The sequence below is a fragment of the Sciurus vulgaris genome (genome assembly GCF_902686455.1).
Source record: "Sciurus vulgaris genome assembly, chromosome: 9".
In the NCBI taxonomy this organism is placed as follows: Eukaryota; Metazoa; Chordata; class Mammalia; order Rodentia; family Sciuridae; genus Sciurus; species Sciurus vulgaris.
The window spans coordinates 47,667,022-47,692,467 of NC_136469.1; the positions used below are offsets into that span (position 1 = coordinate 47,667,022).

The 25,446-nt window shown below is 38.2% G+C and overlaps 1 protein-coding gene across 8 annotated transcripts in view; it reads right to left on the reverse strand.

Annotated features, from left to right (window-relative positions):
* ALPK1 (alpha kinase 1) overlaps nucleotides 1–25,236 on the reverse strand; it is a 151,141-nt gene extending 125,905 nt beyond the window's left edge. For 5 of the 8 annotated variants that reach the window (XM_079154631.1, XM_079154630.1, XM_079154629.1 and 2 more), the window contains exon 1: nucleotides 25,078–25,236. The gene's annotated coding sequence lies outside the window, so the exon portion shown is untranslated. Of the gene's footprint in view, nucleotides 1–475; nucleotides 713–24,818; nucleotides 24,840–25,077 lie in introns of those variants that run through there. The other 3 variants (XM_079154632.1, XM_079154627.1, XM_079154628.1) reach the window with 2 other exon arrangements.
* Between the last annotated feature and the right edge of the window lie 210 nt (nucleotides 25,237–25,446).

Sequence of the window (25,446 nt, forward strand, 5' to 3'; positions counted from 1 at the left end):
GAGGAGAGAAGAGAGGGAATCTAAAAAGATTTGGTGACTGGGAAGTCCCCAGTATGTGACTGTAAGTTTCTGAAGGGCACTGTCACCAGTGTCACCAGACAAATGCCAGACTGCAGGGGGTAGAAAGTAAATAGGAGAAATGGAAAATAGGAGTAGACCCAGGCAAAGGCTGGGTGGGATCCAGCCCTGGGGAGGGATTTTCTTGTTTAAGATATTCACACTTACGCACATTTACTGGCTGAAAATAAGTGGAGGAGTTAGGAGGGGCTGAGGAAGCAGGGACTGCCTGAAAGAGGAAAATGAGGACAGGGACAGATTCCAGGTATGAGGATCCATTCTCTTTGACTAGGAAAGACAGGGCACCCTTTTTATCAAGACAGACAGCAAGAGTTCAGAATGCTCCATAGATAGCTAGGTATTTAAGCAGAGGGCAGGAGCATGGAAGGAAGAGAACAGAGGAAGTTAATGAAGTTACCTGCTGTTCTGCTGTGAGTGAGAAGTGAGGAGGGGCAACTGGAACCTGGGGGGAATAATAAATGTCTCTCTGAGAGGAGTTGCCCAGGAAACAGACCACAGACACGTGGAAGAATCTCCTGGAGACACCAAGGGTCTGGCTGAGTGCCACCAAGAAATTTAGTAGCATTAGAGTTGTAGGGCTTTCTGCAGAGCCATCTAGAAGTCGAGGTGTGAAAGATGAGAAGGGAGTAGTTGCATTTATCCAGAGCAGGAGAGAAGGGTAGAAAACCAAGGAATAAATATTTTAAAATGTAGTATTAATAGAAACAGTAGTCAAAAAACAGTAGTAGTGGTGATGATTAGTGGTGATGGTTTTTGTAATATTAACAACAGTTTTTAAGCTCTTATAATTGTGACATTGGCTAGTACATATAGGTTTAACAGATGGGACCCCAAGAGTAGAGGTGAAGAACTCAAGGTTGTTTTAGAAGGTAGATATGGGAGAATAAAATTTAAGAGATAGAACATGTCTCATTGATTAAAAGCTCCAGAAATCTGAACTGAATCGGGGAGCAGATGGGGAGAGGAGAAGCATACTGATGTTGAAGAGGTCAAGAAGTGAAGTTTATGTTCTCCACAATGACTCTCAAAATGAATGATGGAGCCCTTGGGGTGAATATGTATCTGCAAATCAATAGCTAACTCTTTGACGAAGTTCCTGTGAAAATGTCACATAGCTGCATCTCATGTTGTACTTGGGCATCATATGATGAGAGTTTATTTTACTGAATGGGAATTCATTTAAAGAATGTACTCCAAGAAGGCTCCAAGGAGACCTGGAAAGATGGGATGCCTAACATTCTCTGCATAAAAATGCTGGAGCTCAGATGGAGCAGGATTTTAACCTGGTAAGGGTATTTCCAATAGCTGTTGAGCTGCAAGCAGTGCCCTTGGTACCTAGACCTACTTCCTCATGCCCAGCAGGGAAGTGGAGTTTTGCATCATCAGGGAATGTGCTCCCTAGGTAAGCCAGTGACACACTCAGGTACAAGAGGAGTGTTCGCAAAGGTATGACATGATGGCATTTGCCAGTAATGGAGCTAGAGAATATCATGCTAAGCGAAATAAGCCAATCCCCAAAAAACAAAGGCTGAAAGTTTCCTCTGATATGCAGATGCTAATTCACAATGGGGTGGGGCTAGGGAAGAATAGAGTTACTTTGGATTAGGCAGAAGGGAGTGAAGGGAGGTTAAGGGGTAAAGGGGTAGGAAGGATAGTAGAATGAATTTGACACTATGACCCTATGTGCATATTTGACTACACAACAGGTGTGATCCTAAGTCATGCACAACCAGAAGATGAGAAGTTATACTCCATTTATATATGATGTATCAAAGTGCATTCTACTGTCCTGTATAACTAATTAGAACAAATAACAACAATAACAACGACAAAGGAATGACAAAATCAAATATAGGAACAACAAGTGCTGGTAGAAATTAATGAATCCAGGTTATGTGAATCCATAAGGATAAGAAACTGGTTAGGAAGTTATTAGCACACACATCAGGTAAAGTTTCCATTCCTCCTTCCTCTCTTTTATCTTTTTTTCAAACAAAAATAATAAAGAGACTATAATAAAATTTATACAGTAAAAGCTGTGGCAGCAATCAACACAGGTAAAATAAACTACAGGTTGAGTGTTTCAAATCTGAAATTCAAAATACTCCAAACCTTGAAACTTTCTGAGTGTTGACATGATGTCACCAGTGGAAAAATTCCATAGGTGACCTCACATGGTGAGTCACAGTCAAAATGTAGGTGTACCAGAAATATTGCAGAAAATCATCTTTAAGCTGTCTGTATAAGGTCTGTATGAAATGTAAATGAATTCTCTGTTTAGACCTGGGTCTCTTCTCCAAGATATTTCATGAAAAATGCAAAATTAGAAATACTCTATTTCCAAGAGTTTCAAGGGAAGGATACTCAGTCTGAAGTGGTAAATGTTCAGGTGGCATTTCCTTGCGTGTTCTGACTGCTGTACACTTCACAACACTGAGACTGAATTCCCTCCTCTTTCACATAGCTACATAGTTGTATGCCAAATAAAGAAAATTTATCTTCCAAAGTCTGAAAAGTTTTACTACTATTAATACTATAGTTTTACTTAAGGCATTCTACTAGCTTTCTCAAAAAAGTAATATATGTATATTAAATACAAATATAAAAATCCAATGAAAGGAGATATGCTGAGGATTTTCAAGATGGTGAATAGAGAAGGTCACTTTCCTGGCTGTTCCATGACATGAAACCAAGAAAGCAGGCAGCTTCTCAGCAAGGTAGGTGAACAAAAAAGAAGTGTGGGAGTGGGGGGATGTTACTGGAATTTAATACTGGACTTTCAAAGCAGATTGGGGACTCAGGAGGTTGGATGTAATAAAATAAGAAATCTCCAGCACCTCCACTGTTACAGTTGGAGGCACCAGCCAGAGTGGTCCCTGCATGAGCAAAGTGGAAGGATGAGGGAATTAAAGGAACCCACAGTTTTAGGAGACCTGAGGTATGTCTGGGTACAGAGAGTTAAGAGATCAACGACACTTCCTGACTAAACTGCAAGGCATGCTACACAAAATCCTTGTGCAGGAAAGAAGCTCCATCTATCCCAACTGCATACAGAGGAGAGAGGAAGGAATCATTTTGCAGCCACAGTGCAGAGGCTAGCAGCTGAGGGAGCCAATTCCTGGAAAGCCTGAGTTTGACCTGAAATATAGGCCTGGCAAACCCACACTGCACAACATAGAATTCGCAGAAGTGACCAGGAGAAAATCAAATGTGGAGACGATGGGGACAAGTGGTCTTGGAGATCCACCTGGCTCTCCCCCTCCCCCACTAACCCAGTTGCTGGCAGGACCAGCTGGAAGAGACACGCCAGGCTGGAAATTCAAGAGGGTGGTGATGGGAGAGACTGATTTTGGAGATTGAATCAGAGACTGGGAAACTTGGGGTTCAAAGGTGACATAGTAGACTAAGAATTGAGTCCTACACCACATGAGTGGAACCCAGGGGAGATCCCTTGGGAACAATTTTCCAGCATGAATGGGCAATTGCTGGGCCCTGGAGGTGTGCTGATTTAAAATCTCCAGGCCAATTGGCATTTAGCAAAGAGCCTGGAGCCTACCTCACAATAAACCTGCCTCCAGGAGTTTTGCCTACAGGATTACCTCTCTCACCCCAGCAACCTTACCCTGAGGGTGGAGCAAGCATCACACTCTCAATGACCCCATCTAACACTGCTAGAAAGGAAGCTGAGAATCTTTTGAAATCCAACAGAAAAAATTCTTTAACTTTTCATTCATATTTTTCCCCTTTTTTCTTTTTTCTGTTTAATTGTGACCTTCATGGTTCATATGGTTCATGGACATTTTTATATATATATGCACATTTGGTTTTTATCTCAATCCTAGCATTTTCAAACCAGTTATTATATTATGGATCAGTTTTTTGAGGAATAGGATGTTTGATTAGTATATTTCAGATTTGTTTTGCATTCTTTTATTTTTAATTTTTAAAATTTTTACTGTATAGATATTTTATCTCTCATTTGCTTCCCTTTATTTTCTTTCTCTTTTTTCTTTTGCTAACAATCTCTGTTGTTCTTTCACACTTTAATTTTTTACTTCCAACTTCTCTCCTCCTTCCTCATAATCATCGCATCTTACATCACTTCTAATCTCTCCCTGACCACCATTTGAATATTGTAGATTTTTTTGCAAACTTACTGTTTTTATCATAGGCAATAATTGATCATATAATTTCTGTTTATTGTGACAACTTTGTAATCATTATTAGCAGAAAATATTTGGTTTAATGTTGTATATTCTTTGCATTGGTTGTTCTTATTATTTGTCTCCACCTAAATGGTAAGGTACTGGAAACCTTACAGACACTAATTCTACAGGATAGAAACTACTGCCTCAGGTCCATACTGTTAGATGAGTAGACACACAAACAATATGATAAAGTGAGAGAACAAACAATCCAAGATATGTCAATAACAGAATTCATCAAGAGTGGAAGAAATGTCAGAGAAGGAGTTTAGAATGTACATAGTTAAACTGATCTGCATGGTAAAAGATGATGTAAGGAGTGAAATCAGAGAAAAAACACAAGAAATGAAAAATTACTTCAATAAAGAGATAGAGATTTTGAAAAAAAATCAAGCAGAAATCCTCAAAATGAAGGACTCAATAAACCAAATTAAAAGTTCAATCAAAAGTATCACCAATGGACTAGACCACTTGGAAGATAGAGTTTCATGAATGAAAACAGAATATATAACCTTGAAAATAAAGTTGACTGTGGAGAAAAGATGTTAAGAGACAATGAACAGAACTTCCAAGAAATATAGGATAACCTGAAAAGACCAAATTTAAGATTTATTGGGATAGAGGAGGGCTCAGAGATGCAAACCAAAGGAATTTACAATCTTTTCAATGAAATACTATCAGAAAATTTCCCAAACCTAAAGAATGAAATGAAAAACCAAATACATGAGGCTTACAGGACCCTAAACATACAAAATTACAACAGACCCACACCAAGTCACATTATTGTGAAGATGCCTAACATACACAATAAAGACAGAATTTTAAAGACTGCCAGAGCAAAAGGACAAGTCAGAAAGTGAAATCAATTCAGATACCAGATGATTTCTCAACCCAGACCCTCAAAGCTAGGAGGTCTTGGAATAACATAATACTAAGCTCTGAAAGAAAATAGATGCCATCCAAGAATACTATATACATAGCAAAATAAAGCTACTGAATTGATGATGAAATGAAAACCTTACAAAATAAACAAAAGTTAAAAGAATTCACAACTAGAAAGCCTCCACTACAAAACATACTTAATAAGATATTTTATGAAGAAGAAATGAAAAATAAAAGTGAAAACCAGCAAAGGGAGGAACTACACTAGAAGAATAGTCAGTCAAAAGACGAATTCAAATTAAAAACCAGAAATAAATCAAAATGCCAGGGAAAAAAAGTCATATCTCAATAATATCCCTGAATGTTAATGGCCTAAGCTCATCAATCAAAAGATGTAGGCTGGCAGATTAGACTAAAAAAACAAGACCCAACAATATGCTGTCTCCAAGAGACTCACCTCATAGGCAAATATCCACAGACTGAAGGTAAAAAGATTAGAAAAAACTTATTCACGTGGAGTGCATAAACAAGCAGAAATCTCTATCCTCATATCAGATAAAGTGGACTTCAAGACAAACTTAACCAGAAAGGACAAAGAAGAACATTTTATAGAGCTTAAGGAAATTATATATCAACAAGACATAACAATCGTAAATATTTATGCCTCCCCAAATGAAGCATCTATGTAAATCAAATAAACCCTTCTTAATTTCGAGAATCAAATAGACCACAACAGAATAATACTGGGTGACTTCAATACCTCTCTGAGCACTGGAGAGATTCTCCAAACAAAAATTAAAGAAGCTATAGAACTAAAAAATACAATTAATAATTTTGACTTAACAGACATTTATAGAATAAATACACTTTCTTCTCAGAGGCATATGGATCCTTTTCTAAAATAGAGTATATCTTAGGCCACAAAGCAACTCATAGCAAATACAAAAGTCGAGATAATACCTTGCATTCTATCAGATCATAATAAAATGAAATTAGAAATCAACAAGAAAATAAAAATAGAAGCTACTCTAACACCGGAGATTAAATAATATGCTATTGAATGACCAATAGCAGAAGAAATCAAGGATGAAATAAAAAAATACTTAGAGGTAAATGAGAATAGTGATACAATGGTACAATGTATCAAAAGCTCTGGGACACCATGAAGACAGATCTAGGAGGAAAGTTCATTGCATTGAGATCATTTATTAAAAGGATGGAAAGTCACCAAATAAATAACCTAACATTACATCTCAAAGCCCTAGAAAAAGAAGCACAAATGAACACCCAAAGCATAAGAAGATAGGAAATAATTAAATTAAGAGCTGAAATCAATGAAATTGAAACAAGTAAACAATCCAAAGAATCAACAAAAAAAGTTGTTTTTTTTGAAAAAAACAATAAAATTGATATGCCCTTAGCCAAGTTAATGAAGAAAAGAGAAAATGCAAATTATTAAAATTTGTAATGAAAAAGGAAATATCATGATGGACACTACTGAAATGCATATAATTATCAGAAACTATTTTGAAAATTTATACTTTAATAAAATAGAAAATCTTGAAGATATCAACAGATTTCTAGAGACATATGACCAAATGGAATCAGGAGGACATACATAATTTAAACAGATCAATTTCAAACAATGAAATAGAAGACAACATCACAAACCTACCAAGAAAGAAAATCTCAGGACCAGATGAATTCTCAGCTGAGTTCTACCAGACCTTCAAAAAAGAACTAACCCAATACTCCAGAAATTATTCCATGAAATAGAAAAGGAGAGAACCCTTTCAAACTCATTCTTTGAAGTTATTGTCACACTATTGATACCGAAGCCTGACAAAGACAAATCAAGGAAAGAAAACTTCAGACCAAGATCCCTGATGAATATAGATGCAAAAATTCTCAATAAAATTCTGGCAAATTGCAAACAAAAACATATTAAAAAGATAATGCACTGTGGGGAGTAATTTATGACCAGCAATTAAAACTGAGCTTGGTGAGCTGTCAGACATGGAAATCTGGTTTTCAGGAACTGGCAATCATTGAGCAATTGCTCCAGATGGCCTGAAGTATGTGATGTCCCTGTGCAGTGGCTCTCCCCTGGGAATTTGCTGGTTTTACTGTGATGACCCACAAAAGCAAATGGCTTCCTTAACTCCACCCCATCCTATTCCTCACATAAGAAGCTCCTCCTGGTCCCCCTTTACCTGTATAACTGTAAATAAAGGGAAGGTGGGCTCCTCCATCATTGTCAGAAGCCAGATCTTAGCATGTGCAATCTATCACACTCCCTTCGATCTAAAAAGAAAATTGTCTCCTGTGGTTATTTTATTAAGCAAGTTTCTTAGTGATTAATCTACAGCCTGCTCACTTTTCCAACAGAAACCATTTCCCTTACCTGCACTGGATGTGGAAGAAACCCTATGCACCATGATCAAGTGGGGTTCATCCAACGGATGCAAGGTTGGTTCAACATATGGAAATCCATAAACATAATTAATCACATTAATAGACTTAAAAGACAAGAATCACATGATTATCTCAATCGATGTGGAAAAAGCATTTGACAAAATACACACCTTTTCCTATTCAAAACACTAGAAAAACTAGGGATAGTAGGAACATACCTCGACATTGTAAAAACTATCTATGCTCAAGGCCAACATCATTCTAAATGGAGAAAAATTGAAAGCATTCCCTTAAAAATTGGAGCAAGATAGGGATGCCCTCTTTCACCACTCCTATTCAACATCATCCTTGAAACTTTAGCCAGAGTAATTTGACAGATGAAAGAAATTAAAGAAATACCAATAGGAAGAAAGGAACTCAAATTATCCCTATTTGCTGATGACATGATTCTGTGTTTAGAAGACCAAAAAACTTCACCAGAAAACTTCTAGAACTCATAAATGAATTCAGTAAAATAGCAGGATATAAAATTAAAAACCCATAAGTCAATAGTGTTCCTATACTTCAGTGATGAATCAACTGAAAGGGAAATTAGGAAAACTATCCCATTCACAATAGCCTCAAAAAAAATTTTGAGAATCCATCTAACAAAAGAGGTAAAAGCCCTTTAAAATGAAAGCTACAGAAAACTAAAGAAAGAAATTGAAGAAGAGTTTAGAAGATGAAAAGATCTCCCATGTTCTTAGATAGGCAGAATTAATATTGTCAAAATGGTCATACTACCAAAAGTGCTATACAAATTTAATGCAATTTCTATTAACATTCTAATAATGTTCTCTATAGAACTAGAAAAAGCAATCATAAAATTCATTTGGAAAAATAAGAGACCCAGAATAGCCAAAGCAATCCTCAGTGAGAAAAGTGAAGCAGAAAGCATCACAATATCAGAACTTAAATTATACTACAGAGCTATAGTAACAAAAACCACATGGCATTGGCAATAAAGCAGACACGAAGACCAAAGGTACAGAATAGAATACACAGAGACAAACCCACATTGTTGCAATTATCTCATAGTAGACAAAGGTGGCATTGGAGAAAAGAAATTCTCTTCAACAAATGGTGTTGGGAAAACTGGAAATCCATAGGTACCCAAATGAAATCAGACCCCTATTTCTCAGCTGCACAAAACTCAACTCAAAGTGTATTAAGGACCTAGGTGTTAGATCAGAGACCCTGTGCCTACTAGAACAAAAAGTAGGACCAAATCTCCATATTGTAAGTTTAGGGACCAAATTCCTCAAAAAGACTTCTAAAGTGCAAGAAGTAAAATCAAGAATCAATAAATGGAATGATATCAAATTAAAAAGCTTCTTCACTGCAAAGGAAACAATCAAGAACATGAACAGAGAGCCTACAGAATGGGAGAAAATCTTGACTACCTGCACCTTAGGTAAAGTTTTAATCTCCAGGATATATAAAGAACTAAAAAACTTAACACCAAACCCCCAAATCACCCAATCAATAAATGGGGTAAGGAACAGAATAGATACCTTACAGAAGAAGAAATACAATCAATCAACAAAATATTAAAAATGTTCAACATCTATAGCAATTTGAGCAATGCAAATATAAATTACACAAAGATTTTACCTCACTCCAATTAGAATGATAATTATCAAAAATACAAGTTAACAATAAAAGTTGGCAAGGATGTAGGGAAAAAGGTACACTCACACTTTGTTGGTGGGGACTGCAAATTGGTGCAACCACTATGGAAAACAGTAGAGATTCCTTAGAAAACTTGGAATGGAACCACCATTTGAACCAGTTATCCCACTCCTAGGCATAAACCAAAGGACTGAAAATCAGCATACTACAGTGATGTGGCCACATCAATGTTTATAACAGCTCCATTCACAATAGCTAAGATATGGAACCAATGTAGGTGCCCCTCAATAGATTAATGGATAAAGAAAATGTGGGGGAGATCCAAGATGGCAGACTAGAGGATGACTGCATCTCCCGTCACTCCAGAACTCAGGATTCAAGAAGGGGAGGTATTGAGATACTTGGACCAACATAGAGCCGTGGGGTGAGTCTCTCCCACCGGGTGAAGCTCGGCCCGGGCGGCAGGCCCGGACAGTGGGCAGCTTCTTGGAGCAGGGCAGGGCAGCGAGCAGCCCTGCTCCCTCTGGTGGCAGGTGTGATCCACAGCCAGCTTCTCGGAGCAGGCCCGCCCAGTGAGAACTTTTCTGCACAGAGCCAACTCCAAGCCCTGAACCCAGAGGTGGGCCCTGGCCCGCAGTCGGCTTCTTGGACCAGGGCAGAACAGCAAGAGGCTTTCCCGAGCAGCCCAGCTCCCTCCGGCCATGGCAGGCCTGTCCACAGCCAGTTTCTAGGAGCAGGCCTGCCAAGTGAGAGGATTTCCACACAGAACCAGCCCCCAGCCCTGGACCCAGTAGTGGGCTAGGGGCAGCTTTCTTTGGAAGCACTGCATTGTCAAGTTCCTCCAAGACTTCAGGCTACTGAAGGCTGAGGTGATATACTGGAAATCTACAGGGACACTATAAGCTAATAGAGGAAAACTGCAATATCTCAGAGTCCCACTGATATCTGACCAATATGAAAAAACAAGGGAAGAAAATGTCCCAAACAAACCTAGATACTATATCAATAAAACCCAATGACAGCACAGCAGAAGAAATGTCAGAAATGGAGTTCAGAATGTACATAATTAAAACAATCAGGGAAGCAAACGATGAGATGAAAGAGCAAATGCAGGCATTGAAGGAGAGATGAAAGAGCAAATGCAGGCATTAAATGATTGCATCAATCAACAGTTAAAAGAGCAAATATGAGAAGCAAAAGATCATTTCAATAAAGAGTTAGAGATACTGAAAACAAACAAACAAACAAACAAACAAACAAACAAACAGAAATCCTTTAAATGAAGCAAACAATAAACCAAGTTAAAAACTCCATAGAAAGCAAAACAAATAGGATAGAACACCTGGAAGACAGAACCTCAGACGTTGAAGACAAAATATTTAATCTTGAAAACAAAATTGACAAAACAGAGAAGATGGTAAGAAATCATGAACAGAATATACAAGAATTATGGGATATCATGAAAAGGCCAAATTTAAGAATTATTGGGATTGAGGAATGCACAGAGAAACAAACCAAAAGAATGAACAACCGATTCAATGAAATAATATCAGAAAATTTCCCAAATCTGAAGAATGAAATGGAAAACCAGGTACAAGAGGCTTATAGGACTCCAAATATACAAAATTACAACAGATCCACACCAAGGCACATTATAATGAAAATACCTAACATACAAAATAAAGACAGAATTTTAAAGGCTGCGCGAGAAAAGAATCAAATTACATTCAGGGGGAAACCAATAAGAATATCAGCAGATTTTTCAATCTGGACCCTAAAAGCTAGAAGGGCCTGGGACAACATTTACCAAGCTCTGAAAGAAAACGGATGCCAACCAAGAATCTTATACCGAGCAAAACTTACTTTCAGATTTGATAATGAAATAAGATCCTTCCATGATAAACAAAAGCTGAAGGAATTTACAAAAAGAAAGCCGGCATTACAGAACATTCTCAGCAAAATATTCCATGAGGAAGAGATGAAAAACAACGATGCAAATCAGCAATGGGAGGAACTAGCCTAAAGGAATAGCCAAATAAAGGAGAAACCAAATCATGTCAAAAAAAAAAAAAAATGAGTCAAATGACTGGGAATACAAATCATATCACAATAATAACCCTGAATGTTAATGGCCTGAACTCATCAATCAAAAGACATAGACTGGCAGAATGGATTAAAAAGAAAGATCCAACAATATGCTGCCTGCAAGAGACTCATCTCATAGAAATAGATAACCACAGACTAAAGGTGAAAGGATGGGAAAAACATACCATGCACACAGACACAGCAAAAAAGCTGGAGTATCCATCCTCATTTCAGATAATATGGACTTCAAGCCAAAACGAGTCAGAAGGGATAAAGAAGGACATTACATACTGCTTAAGGGAAGCATAAATCAGCAAGACATAACAATCATAAATATCTATGCCCTGAACATTGGCTCTTCCATGTACATCAAACAAATCCTTCTCAATTCCAGAAATAAATAGACCACAACACAATAATACTAGGCGATTTTAACACACCTCTCTCACCACTGGATAGATCTTTCAAACAAAAATTGAATAAAGAAACCACAGATCTCAATAACGCAATCAACAATCTAGACTCAACAGACATATATAGAATATACCATCCAACAAAGAACGAATACACTTTCTTCTCAGCAGCACAAGGATCCTTCTCTAAAATAGACCATACTTTATGCCACATAGCTACTGTTAGCGAATACAAGAAGATAGAGATACTACCTTGTATTCTATCAGATCATAATGGATTGAAATTAGAAATAAATGGCAGAATAAAAAACAGAAACTTCTCCAATACCTGGAGATTAAATAATATGCTATTATATGATGAATGGATAACAGAAGACATCAGGAGGGAAATAAAAAAATTCTTAGAAGTAAACTAGAACAAAGACACATCATATCAAAATCTCTGGGACACTATGAAAGCAGTAGTTAGAGGAAGATTTATTTCATGGAGCGCATTCAACAAAAGAAGAAAAAATCAACAAATAAATGACTTAAAACTACAGTTCAAAGCCCTAGAAAAAGAAGAGCAGACCAACACCAAAAGTAGTAGAAGACAGGAAATAGTTAAAATCAGAGCTGAAATCAATGAAAATGAAACAAAAGAAACAATTGAAAAAATTAACAAAATAAAGAGTTGGTTCTTTGAAAAAATAAACATAACTGATAAACCCTTAGCCACACTAAACAAAGAGAAAGAGGGAGAAAACTCAAATTACTAAAAATCAGAGTGAATGAGGAAAAATCACAACAGACACGAGTGAAATACAAAACATAATTAGAAGCTATTTTGAAAATCTATATTTCAACAAAACAGAAAACCTTGAAGACATCAACAAGTTTCTAGAGACATATGAATTACCTAAACTGAACCAGGAGGACATATGCAACTTAAATAAATCAATTTCAAGCAATGAAATGGAAGAGCCTACCAACAAAGAAAAGTTCGGGACCAGATGGGTTCTCAGCCGAGTTCTACAAAACCTTTAAAGAAGAGCTCATTCCAATACTCCTCAAAGTATTCCATGAAGTAGAAGAGGAGGGAACCCTCCCAAACTCATTCTATGAAGCCAATATCACCCTGATACCTAAACCAGACAGAGACACATCGAGGAAAGAAAATTTCAGACCAATATCCTTAATAAATATCGACGCAAAAATTCTCAACAAAATTTTAGCAAATCGCATACAAAAATATATTGAAAAGATAGTGCACCACGATCAAGTGGGTTTTATCCCAGGGATGCAAGGTTGGTTCAACATCCGGAAATCAATAAATGTCATTCACCATATCAACAGACTAAAAGTTAAGAATCACATGATTATTTCAATAGATGCAGAAAAAGCATTCGATAAAATACAGCATCCCTTCATGCTCAAAACACTAGAAAAAATAGGGATAGTGGGAACATTCCTTAACATTTTAAAGGCCATCTACTCTAAGCCCATGGCCAATATCATTCTCAATGGTGAAAAACTGAAAGCATTCCCCCTAAAAACTGGAACAAGGCAGGGATGCCCTCTTTCACCACTTCTATTCAACATCATTCTTGAAACTCTAGCCAGAGCAATTAGACAAACCAAAGAAATTAAAAGGATACAAATAGGAAAAGAAGAACTCAAACTATCCCTGTTTGCTGATGACATAATTATATATTTAGAGGAACTGGGAAATTCCACCAGAAAACTTTTAGAACCCGTAAGTGAATTCAGTAAAGTAACAGGTTACAAGATCAATGCTCATAAATCCAATGCATTTTTATACATAAGTGATGAATCTTCAGAAAGATAAGTTAGGAAAACTACCCCATTCACAATAGCATCAAAAAATAAAATAAAATACTTGGTAATCAATCTCACAAAAGAGGTGAAAGACTTCTAGAATGAGAACTACAGAACGCTAAAGAAAGAAATTAAAGAAAATCTTAGAAGATGGAAAGATCTCCCATGTTCTTGGATAGGCAGAATTAATATTGTCAAAATGGCCATACTACCAAAAGTGCTATACAGATTCAATGCAATTCCAATTAAAATCCCAATGACGTACCTAACAGAAATTGAGCCAGCAATCATGAAATTCATCTGGAAAAGTAAGAAACCCAGAATAGCTAAAGCAATCCTTAGCAGGAAGAGCGAAGCAGGGGGTATCGCAATACCAGATCTTCAACTATACTACGAAGCAATAGTAACAAAAATGGCATGGTATTGGTACCAAAAATAGACAGGTAGATCAATGGTACAGAATGAGGACATGGACACAAACCCAAATAAATACAATTTTCTCATATTAGACAAAGGTGCCAAAAATGTGCAATGGAGAAAAGATGGCCTTTTCAACAAACGGTGCTAGGAAAACTGGAAATCCATATGCAACAGAATGAAACTAAACCCCTATCTCTCACCCTGCACAAAACTCAACTCAAAATGGATCAAGGACCTTGGAATCTGACCAGAGACCCTGCATCTTATAGAAGAAAAAGTAGGTCCAAATCTCCAACATGTTGGCTTAGGATCAGACTTCCTTAACAGGACTCCCATAGCACAAGAAATAAAAGCAAGAATCAACAACTGGGATAGATTCAAACTAAATAGCTTTCAGCAAAGGAAACTATCAGTAATGTGAAGAGAGAGCCTACAGAGGGGGAGAAAATCTTTGCCACTCATACTTCAGATAGAGCACGAATTTCCAGAATATATAAAGAACTCAAAAAAGTCTACACCAAGAATACAAAGGAGGGTTTTCAAGATGGCGGCCTAGAGGGTGGCTGCATTACGTGTTGCTCCAGAACTCAGGATTCAAGAGAGGAGATATTGAGACGCTTGGGACCAACTCAAAGTAGCCGGGTGACTCTCACCCCCTGGGGGGGCATCCCGGATGGGACGGGGGTCCCGGAACGCAGGAAACTTTGTGAAGTAGAACTGCCGGCGAGACGCCCCTCCCCCCGCTGGAGCGCCATAGAGGAGGCCGCTCGGCACAGCGCTGGGACTCGGAGCAGCCACTGGGGCTCCGGCGGCTGCCCGGGGGAGGAGTGGCGGGGAGAACTGTGTGGACTCAGGACACCGGGGCCTGCCCTGAGGAGGAGGAGAGGAGCGTGGCCACTTGGATTCGGAGAGACTGCGCCAGAGCTGCAGGCGGTTGCCAGAGGAGAAGCCGCGCGGCGAGCTGTTTGGAATCAGAACGAGGCTTCTGAACACCGGGGCCTGCCCTGAGGACAAGGAGGAAGAGGAGCAGCCGCTTGGATTCGGGTGACTATACGGGAACTACAGGCGGTTGCCAGAGAAGGGGCTGCGTGGCGAGCTGTTTGGACCCTGACCACTTCTGAACCCCGGGGCCTGCCCGGAGGAGTAGGAGAAGGAGGAGAAGGAGCGCGGCGGGTCCTTTGGACTCGCAGTGACTGCATTAGCGCTCCAGGCGGCTGCTCAGAGGAGAAGGCGAGTGGTGAGTTGTTTGGTCTTAAAGTGACAGCTCCTGAACACAGGGGGGCTGCCTGGAGGAGAAGCGTGGTGGGACGCTTGGTCTTGAGGGACCACACCAGAGTTCCGGGCGGTTGCCCAGAGGACCCGTGCAGCGGGTCACGTGGATTCAGAGCCACTCAGAGGGACTGCTCCTGAACACCCGGGGGGTTATCTGGAGAAGGAGGAGGAACGGGCAGGGTCACTTCGACTTGGAGTGATTGATTGCCCCGAGCTACGGGTGGTTGGTGGGAGGAGGAGGCACGAAGTGAGTTTCTTGGACTCCTAGTGACCGCACCGGCATACTGGGCGGCTGTCTGGAGGAAGAGGCCTGTGGCGGGTCTCTGGGACTCAGAGCGATTGTTCGGGGCCACAGGTGGCTGCTCAGAGGAGGGGCCACGCAGCCAGGCGATTAGGTGCAGAACAGGGTCCCAGGATCTAGGAGGCTTCTGGGTGGAAGAGCCGCACAGAGACAGGCTTAGGGCGGAGCGAAGGTTCCAGGCCTATGGGCAAATTCTCTGAGGAGGGGCAGCCTAAGGAGATTCATCTGCGAAGGGTGAGGCTCCCAGGCCCAGGAGGTAGGGCCGGGCCCCTGGAAACTTTGCAGAGGAAGGCAGCCCAGCCCAGGCAGTAGCTGTAAATTGAGGGGAACCTCTAGGAGGAAACTGACCAGCGAGACCTCCCCACCGGGTGAGTCTTCCCTGCTGGGTGAGGTTTCCCACAAGGACGGTAAAACCAGAGGCTCAGGCCCAAACAGGCCTTGCCTCAGCCCACAGCCTAGGTCCCCTTTGGATGACCATTGGTCAACAAGTGGAGGCACCTCTGCCCACTAGCAGGGAATATACCCCACCTGAAGGCCACCACTCCTAGAGAGGCAGCTTCCTTGTGGAGCACCGCATTATCAACCTCCTCCAAGACTTCAGCCTACTGAAGGCTAAGAGGGGATATATATAGAAATCTTCAGGGTCATTGTAAATCAACAGAGGAAATCTGCAATATCTCAGCGGTCCACTGATATCTGAACAACATGAGAAAACAAGGAAAGAAAATGCTGCAAACAAATCTAGATGTTACATCAATAAAACCCAATGACAGCATGGCAGAAGAAATGACAGAAAAGGAGTTCAGAATGTACATAATTAAAATGATCAGAGAAGCAAACGAGGAGATGAAAGAGCAAATGCAAGCATTGAATGATGAGATGAAAGAGCAAATGCAAGCATTGATTGATCGCACCAATCGACAGTTAAAAGAGCAAATACAGGAAGCAAAAGATCATTTCAATAAAGAGTTAGAGATATTGAAAAAAAACCAAACAGAAATCCTTGACATGAAGGAAACAATAAACCAAATTAAGAACTCCATAGAAAGCATATCCAATAGGATAGAACACCTGGAAGACAGAACCTCAGACATTGAAGACAAAATATTTAACCTTGAAAACAAAGCTGAACAAACAGAGAAGATGGTAAGAAATCATGAACAGAATCTACAAGAACTATGGGATATCATGAAAAGGCCAAATTTAAGAATTATTGGGATTGAGGAAGGCCTAGAGAAACAAGCCAAAGGAATGAACAACCTATTCAATGAAATAATATCAGAAAATTTCCCAAATCTGAAGAATGAAATGGAAAATCAAGTTCAAGAGGCTTACAGGACTCCAAATACACAAAATTACAACAGACCCACACCAAGGCACATTATAATGAAAATACCTAACATACAAAATAAAGACAGAATTTTAAAGGCTGTGAGAGAAAAGAACCAAATTACATTCAGGGGGAAACCTAATACGCATATCAGCAGATTTTTCAATCCAGACCCTAAAAGCTAGAAGGTCCTGGAACAACATTTTTCAAGCCCTGAAAGAAAATGGATGCCAACCAAGAATCTTATACCCAGCAAAACTTACCTTCAAATTTGACGATGAAATAAAATCCTTCCATGATAAACAAAAGCTAAAAGAATTTACAAAAAGAAAGCCAGCATTACAGAACATTCTCAACAAAATATTCCATGAGGAAGAGATGAAAAACAAAGAAGCAAATCAGCAAAGGGAGGAATTATCCTAAAGGAATTGTCAAATAAAGGAGGAAACAAGTTGTGTCAAACAAATAAATAAACAAAATTTTAAAAATGAACCAAATGACCGGGAAACCAAATCATTTCTCTATAATAACCCTGAACGTTAATGGCCTGAATTCATCAATCAAAAGACATAGACTGGCAGACTGGATTAAAAAGAAAGATCCAACAATATGTTGCCTGCAAGAGACTCACCTCATAGAAAAAGATACCCATAGATTAAAGGTGAAAGGATGGGGAAAAACATACCATGCACATGGACTCAGCAAAAAAGCTGGAGTATCCATCCTCATTTCCGATAATGTGGACTTCAAGCCAAAGTTAGTCAGAAGGGATAAAGAAGGTCATTTCATACTGCTTAAGGGAAGCATAAATCAGCAAGATATAACAATCATAAACATCTATGCCCCAAACAGTGGCTCATCTATGTATGTCAAACAAATCCTTCTCAATTTCAGAAACCAAATAGACCACAACACAATAATACTAGGTGATTTTAACACGCCGCTCTCACCACTGGACAGATCTTCCAGACAAAAATTGAGCAAAGAAACCATAGATCTCAACAACACAATCAATAATTTAGACTTAACGGACATTTATAGAATATTCCATCCAACCAAGAGTGAATACACTTTCTTCTCAGCAGCACATGGATCCTTCTCGAAAATAGACCATATATTATGCCACAAAGCTAATGTTAGCAAATACAAGAAGATAGAGACACTAGCATGTATTCTATCAGATCATAATGGATTGAAGTTGGAAATAAATGAAAGAGTAAAACACAGAAACTATTCCAACATCTGGAGATTAAACAATATGCTATTATATGATGAATGGATAACAGAAGATATTAGGAAGGAAATTAAAAAATTCTTAGAGGTAAATGAGAACAAAGAAACATCATATCAAAACCTCTGGGACACTATGAAAGCAGTACTTAGAGGGAAATTTATTTCATGGAGCGCATTTAATAAAAGAAGTAAAACTCAACAAATAAACAACCTAACACTACAGCTCAAAGCCTTAGAAAAAGAAGAACAGAACAGCACCAAAAGTAGTAGAAGACAGGAAATTGTTAAACTCAGAGCTGAAATCAATGAAATTGAAACAAAAGAAACAATACAAAAAATTGACAAAATAAATAGTTGGTTCTTCGAAAAAATAAACAAAATTGATAAACCTTTAGCCACACTAACAAAGAGAAGACGAGAGAAAACCCAAATCACTAAAATTCGGAATGAACAAGGAAATATCACTACAGACAGGATGGAAATACAAAACATAATTAGAAGCTATTTTGAAAATCTATACTCCAACAAAATAGAAAATTTCGAAGACATCAACAGGTTTCTAGAGACATATGAATTGCCTAAAGTGAATGAGGAGGACATAAACAATTTAAATAGACCAATTTCAAGTACTGAAATAGAAGAAGTCATCAAAAGCCTACCAACAAAGAAAAGTCCGGGACCAGATGGGTTCTCAGCCGAGTTCTACAAAACCTTTAAGGAAGAGCTCATTCCAATACTTCTCAAAGTATTCCATAAAATAGAAGAGGAGGGAACCCTCCCAAACTCATTCTATGAAGCCAATATCACACTGATACCTAAACCAGACAGAGACTCATCAAGGAAAGAAAATTTCAGACCAATATCCTTAATGAACATCGACGCAAAAATTCTCAACAAAATTTTAGCAAATCGCATACAAAAACATATTAAAAAGATAGTGCACCATGATCAAGTGGGTTTCATCCCAGGGATGCAAGGTTGGTTCAACATCAGGAAATCAATAAACGTAATTCACCATATTAATAGACTTAAAGTCAAGAATCACATGATTATTTCAATAGATGCAGAAAAAGCACTTGATTAAATACAGCACCCCTTCATGCTCAAAACACTAGAAAAAATAGGGATAGTGGGAACATTCCTTAATATTGTAAAGGCCATTTATGCTAAGCCCATGGCTAATATCATTCTAAATGGTGAAAAACTGAAAGCATTCCCCCTCAAAACTGGAACAAGGCAGGGATGCCCTCTTTCACCACTTCTATTCAACATCGTTCTTGAGACTCTGGCCAGAGCAATTAGACAAACCAAAGAAATTAAAGGGATACGAATTGGAAAAGAAGAACTCAAACTATCCCTGTTCGCTGATGACATGATTATATATTTAGAGGAACCTGGAAATTCCACCAGAAAACTCTTAGAACTCATAAGTGATTTCAGTAAAGTAGCAGGTTACAAGATCAATGCCCATAAATCCAACGCATTTTTATACATAAGTGATGAATCTTCAGAAAGAGAAATTAGGAAAACTACCCCATTCACAATAGCCTCGAAAAAAATAAAATACTTGGGAATCAATCTCACAAAAGAGGTGAAAGACCTCTACAATGAGAACTATACAACACTAAAGAAAGAAATTAAAGAACACCTTAGAAGATGGAAAGATCTTCCATGTTCTTGGATAGGAAGAATTAATATTGTCAAAATGGCCATACTACCTAAAGTGCTATACAAATTCAATGCAATTCCAATTAAAATCCCAATGACGTACCTTACAGAAATAGAGTAGGCAATTATGAAATTCATCTGGAAGAATAAGAAACCCAGAATAGCTAAAGCAATCCTTAGCAGGAAGAGTGAAACAGGGGGTATTGCAATACCAGATCTTCAACTCTACTACAAAGCAATAGTAACAAAAACGGCATGGTATTGGTACCAAAATAGAAAGGTAGATCAATGGTACAGAATAGAGGACACGGACACAAACCCAAATAAATACAATTTTCTCATACTAGACAAAGGGGCCAAAAATATGCAATGGAGAAAAGATAGCCTCTTCAACAAATGGTGCTGGGAGAATTGGAAATCCATATGCAACAGAATGAAACTAAACCCATATCTCTCACCATGCACGAAACTAAACTCAAAATGGATTAAGGACCTCGGAATCAGACCAGAGACCCTGCAGATTATAGAAGAAAAAGTAGGTCCAAATCTTCATCTTGTTGGTCTAGGACCAGACTTCCTTAACAGGACTCCCATAGCACAAGAAATAAAAGCTAGAATCAACCACTGGGATAGATTCAAACTAAAAAGCTTTCTCTCAGCAAAGGAAACTATCAGCAATGCGAAGAAAGAGCCTACAGAGTGGGAGAATATCTTTGCCAATCATACTTCAGATAGAGCACTAATCTCCAGAATCTATAAAGAACTCAAAAAACTCTACTCCAAGAATTCAAACAGTCCAGTCAACAAATGGGCTAAGGAAATGAATAGACACTTCACAGAAGAAGATCTACAAGCAATCAACAAACATATGGAAAAATGTTCAACATCTCTAGTAATAAGAGAAATGCAAATCAAAACCACCCTAAGGTTCCATCTCACCCCAATTAGAATGGCGATTATCAAGAATACGAGCAACAACAGGTGTTGGCGAGGATGTGGGGAGAAAGGTACACTCATACACTGCTGGTGGGGCTGCAAATTAGTGCAGCCGCTATGGAAAGCAGTATGGAGATTCTTCAGAAAGCTTGGAATGGAACCACCATTTGACCCAGCTATCCCACTCCTTGGCCTATACCCAAAGGACTTAAAATCAGCATACTATGGAGATGCAGCCACATCAATGTTCATAGCTGCTCAATTCACAATAGCCAGATTGTGGAACGAACCTAGATGTCCTTCAGTTGATGAATGGATAAAGAAACTGTGGTTTATATATACAATGGAATATTACTCAGCCATAAAGAATGATAAAATTATGGCATTTGCAGGCAAAGGGATGAAATTGAAGAATATCATGCTAAGTGAGATAAGCCAATCTCAAAAAACCAAAGGACGAATGATCTCGCTGATAAGTGGATGATGACATATAATGGGGGCGGGAGGGGTTAGTGTTAGGGTTAGGGTTAGGGTTAGTGAGGGGGGAAAGAATGTAGGAAGGAAGGACTGTATAGAGGGAAAAGAGGGGTGGGAGGGGTGAGGGGGAAGGGACAAAATAACAGAATGACTCAAACAACATTACCCTATATAAATTTATGATTACACAAATGGTATGCCTTTACTCCATGTAGAAACCGAGAAACAACATGTATCCCACTTGTTTACAATAAAAAAAATAAAAAATTAAAAATTAAAAAAACGAAAATGTGGTACATGTATGCAATGGAATATTATTCAGCCTTAAAGAAGAATGAAATTATGGTATTTGCTGGCAAATGGATGGAACTAGAGACTATCATGCTAGGTGAAATTAGCCAATCCCCAAAAAACCAAAGGCTAAATATTTTCTCTGATATGTGGATGCTAATACACATAAGGGGGTGGGGGAAGGAATTAGTTCATTGGCTTAGACAACAGGGAATGAAGGGAAGGGAGAGGAATGGGAATAGAAAAGATAGTAGAATAAATTGGATGCAACTTTCCTATGTTCGTATATGAATACAAAACCAGTGTAACTCCACATCATGTACAACCACAAGAAGAGGAAGTTATACTCCATGTATGTATAGTGTGCCACAATACATTCTACTGTCAAGTATAAATAAAAAGAACAAATAAAAATGTTTAAAAATTAGATATGCCTAATAGTCTAACATAGAAGATAAAATGCATTATATTTTAAAACGAATATATTTTTTTAAATTTTAAAACCAGTATAAGTTTTAAATCATATTATATTAAGGGAAATAGAGACAGGAAGAGAAACAATTATCTGTCAGTGTAAGATAACAATGCTCTTATAATAAATTTCTGAATTTTTATCTATACCATTTTATGCATGTATTTAAATGTTTTGATTATAATAGTTAATTGATACTTAGTCTATTTTTCACTTAGCATTTCCTGTGCTGGTACTACTACCATTCCTTCTAGCATGTTTTATAGGTAGACTATAATTTGTTTAACCTTTCCCCTTTGTTAGAATACTTAAACTTCTTGGTTATTATAAATACCTTTGTGATGAACATCAGCGTGAATTTTTTCCCCTACTTAGAATTATTTCCTTCCTAGAATGGATTCCCAGAAATGGAATTACTGGACATGAACATTTTCTAAATGACCTTTGGCATCCATGGTGCGTGACCCAGATGATGCTGGAGGTCCCCACCCCTCAATGCAGAGGTCTTTGTGTGTCTTAAGATAAACAGAAGGGAGTCATATCTCTCATTATGGGACAATTCACTCTTTCTGTGATTGTATTTCAAAAAATATTGGCCACTTTCTGCATTCCTTTAGTTTTATAACAATTCAAAAGGAAGTGTGTAGCTCTTCTTTATTCATCAAATATTTTTGTAACTCAAAAATTCAACAGATGGTATCACTGATGGGTTTCTGTAACCCAAGACCAGTGAAATTCAGAGACACTGCTCTGGTTTAGAAAACATCCCCGTCCCAAATGCATTAGTGCCATATAGACACAGCTTAACCTCTTGGGTGCTACCATCACAACTTTTGCTATATCTGCACATTACCTATAGTATGATTTGTTTCTTAAAATCCATAGTAAGCCAGCTCAATTTCTTTTTACTTAGTGTCTTCCTAAACAATAATATCTATAAAATCAAAGTTTTCATGAGTAATTATAATTTTAGCTCACATCAAACTAAATGTGTAACTCAAATTTTTATTGGTAAAAATGTCACCTAAAGTCAGGAGTATGCGTACCATACTTGAGAAATTGTATTTGTATCTGTCTGCTACCTAAGCTATAATCATCTTTCTGTTTTCCAGACACAGAATGATAGCTCCCGTTAATATTCTTACTTTTGTTTATCAATAGCACCCTATAAATAAAGCAAATAACAACATCCAAGATGTTACTGTTCATTTCAAGAAACAAAGACTCCCCCATACAGAGAGGTTTCAACGGCAATAACAAACATACAACTGTGTTTGTACAGAAGTGTGAATGGAAGTTCCTGTAAGTTATGCAGCCTCTAGTGCTTAAAATTTCAAGAAGGAACACTATTTACAAAGAACAGCTTATTCCCCAAACCATCATTCCATCACAAAGTTTAAGGGAAAGAAAAGGCAGGACATGTGAGTATTCAGGGGAAAGGAATCTATAAAATTCTTTGGAATGGTAGAAATCATGGAATTCAGAAATATCTTGACACACACACACATTTATTCTTAAGGAAAACTCCAGGTTTGAAACCCAAACCTAGATCCTATGGCACTTCCTGGGGCGGGATTTGGGGGGTGAGGGAAGTACTGTTCCGTTAACAGACCAGCCATGCTCACCACTCAGTATTGTTGTATATAAGATTTTTAAATAACTGTCATTTGATTCACATGTGTTTTTAAAAAAATAATTTAAAATATATTTTTTAAAGTATAAATTTATTATTGATTTCCTTCTTGTGCAGGTAGGGATGCTGTAAGATTTTGGTGTCTTATAGGGGGAAGAATTTCAAAAGATTCATCTGAGGTTCAGAGAATCTTTGAAGTGGGGAGGAAGTTATTTTTAGTAAAATTTCAAGTATTTTCCTCCTCTCCAAGCAGGAGGTTGACAGAGTTGGCGGGGAGATGGGAGAAGTTAATTGTTGGTTCAGCAGACATGAAGACTTGACTTGGCATTGTGTTCATTCCTGGAGTGTTTCCAAAGAGGTGATTTTGCTGACATCCATCCCTATGAGAAATCATACACACCTTACAGACACGGAATCCACGGCACACCACTGGACTCGGAGACTTCCGGAGTCTGTGGGACAGTTACACTACTCACAGTCATTTTTGGGGAGAGGAGAAGCAAGATGCTAGAGCTCACGTGTTTGCTTGGACAGTGACAGCAAATACATTGGAGGAATTTAAAATGTGCTTAAAGATGAGGTGTCACCCAACCCAAGGTGGATATATAAGAATGTTAGAGACAGTAAGTAAACAAACAAACAAACAACACCCCCCCCCCCAAAAAAACAAAAACTACCAGGGAGATAAAAGCAAATATTAGAAATAGAGAGACTAATATGTTATGTCATAAAGTCCTCTCTTTTCTGGTCCTGCCTGTGCCATAAGTCACCTGCAAATCTCCAATAATATTAAAGGTTTTTAATTTGTGGCTTTCCAGAGTAAGCTAGAGCCCTCAGTTCAAATGCTAAAATTTTTAAATGAAAGGACTCTTCTAACTAACTAGACACAGGAAGGAATTTAAATTTTCACTTTCTCACTATCCAGTACTTGCCCACACCCAGGATCCCTGTCAGTTCTTCCCATGTGTGAAGAGTAATGTTCATCTACCTGCTTCCCCGCAAAGTTATTGATTTCATCAAAAAAGTAGTCCTTTCAATGATTGCTTGTTATGTACGTAAGCAAAATTCGCAAGATCAGTTTTTAAACTAAGTAATCCTTTAAAGCTTTAATCAAACATCTTGATTCAGCAACCAAGAAGGTCAGATGTTCGTTAGCAGGTCTAACAAGCTCTGTGAGTTAAGAACCTTGTTATTAAAGCCTTGTTTAAAAAAACTTACTCATTTTCTCCTCTTCACAATACTGAAGTTTATCGTTGTAGGTTGCCCTCCCCCCATCCCATCCCTCTACTTTCCCATGTGTTAGGAATTTCCAGAAGTGTAGATGTTCTTAGAGTAATTTAAATGTAGACAAGATATTTTAATAAAAGGATCAACACATATACTGAAACTTACAATTTGAGGAAGTACTTCCATATACAGAATTCCATCTTTTATAAACACATCTACTATAATTATTCTTTTGAAGGCTGATACTCACTTTTATCTCGAAGAAGAGGAAAAACACTTTAAGACCCAGCAAATCTGACTCGGGGAAAGAATGGATTCCGGTACAACCTAGCTGAAATATACTGTTTCTCATAAACAGCCTTGGTTTCAGGAAGTAGGAATCTGAAAGAAAACAAATGCTGTCACCATCTCAGAACATGATTGTGTAATTCAACACCCGGACTTTCGGCAGTTTTGCCACAAGACACACCCCTTTAGGAATCACTCTGTGGAGAGGTATGCTGGGAGTTGTATTACTACAGAAAGTTCCTTCTCTTAATCAAAGGGCAAGAAAGCTTATTTGGACTAAATCAGAATGGAGAGTCCTTTGAGATACAAGAAAAGAGAAGATCAGTAAGAA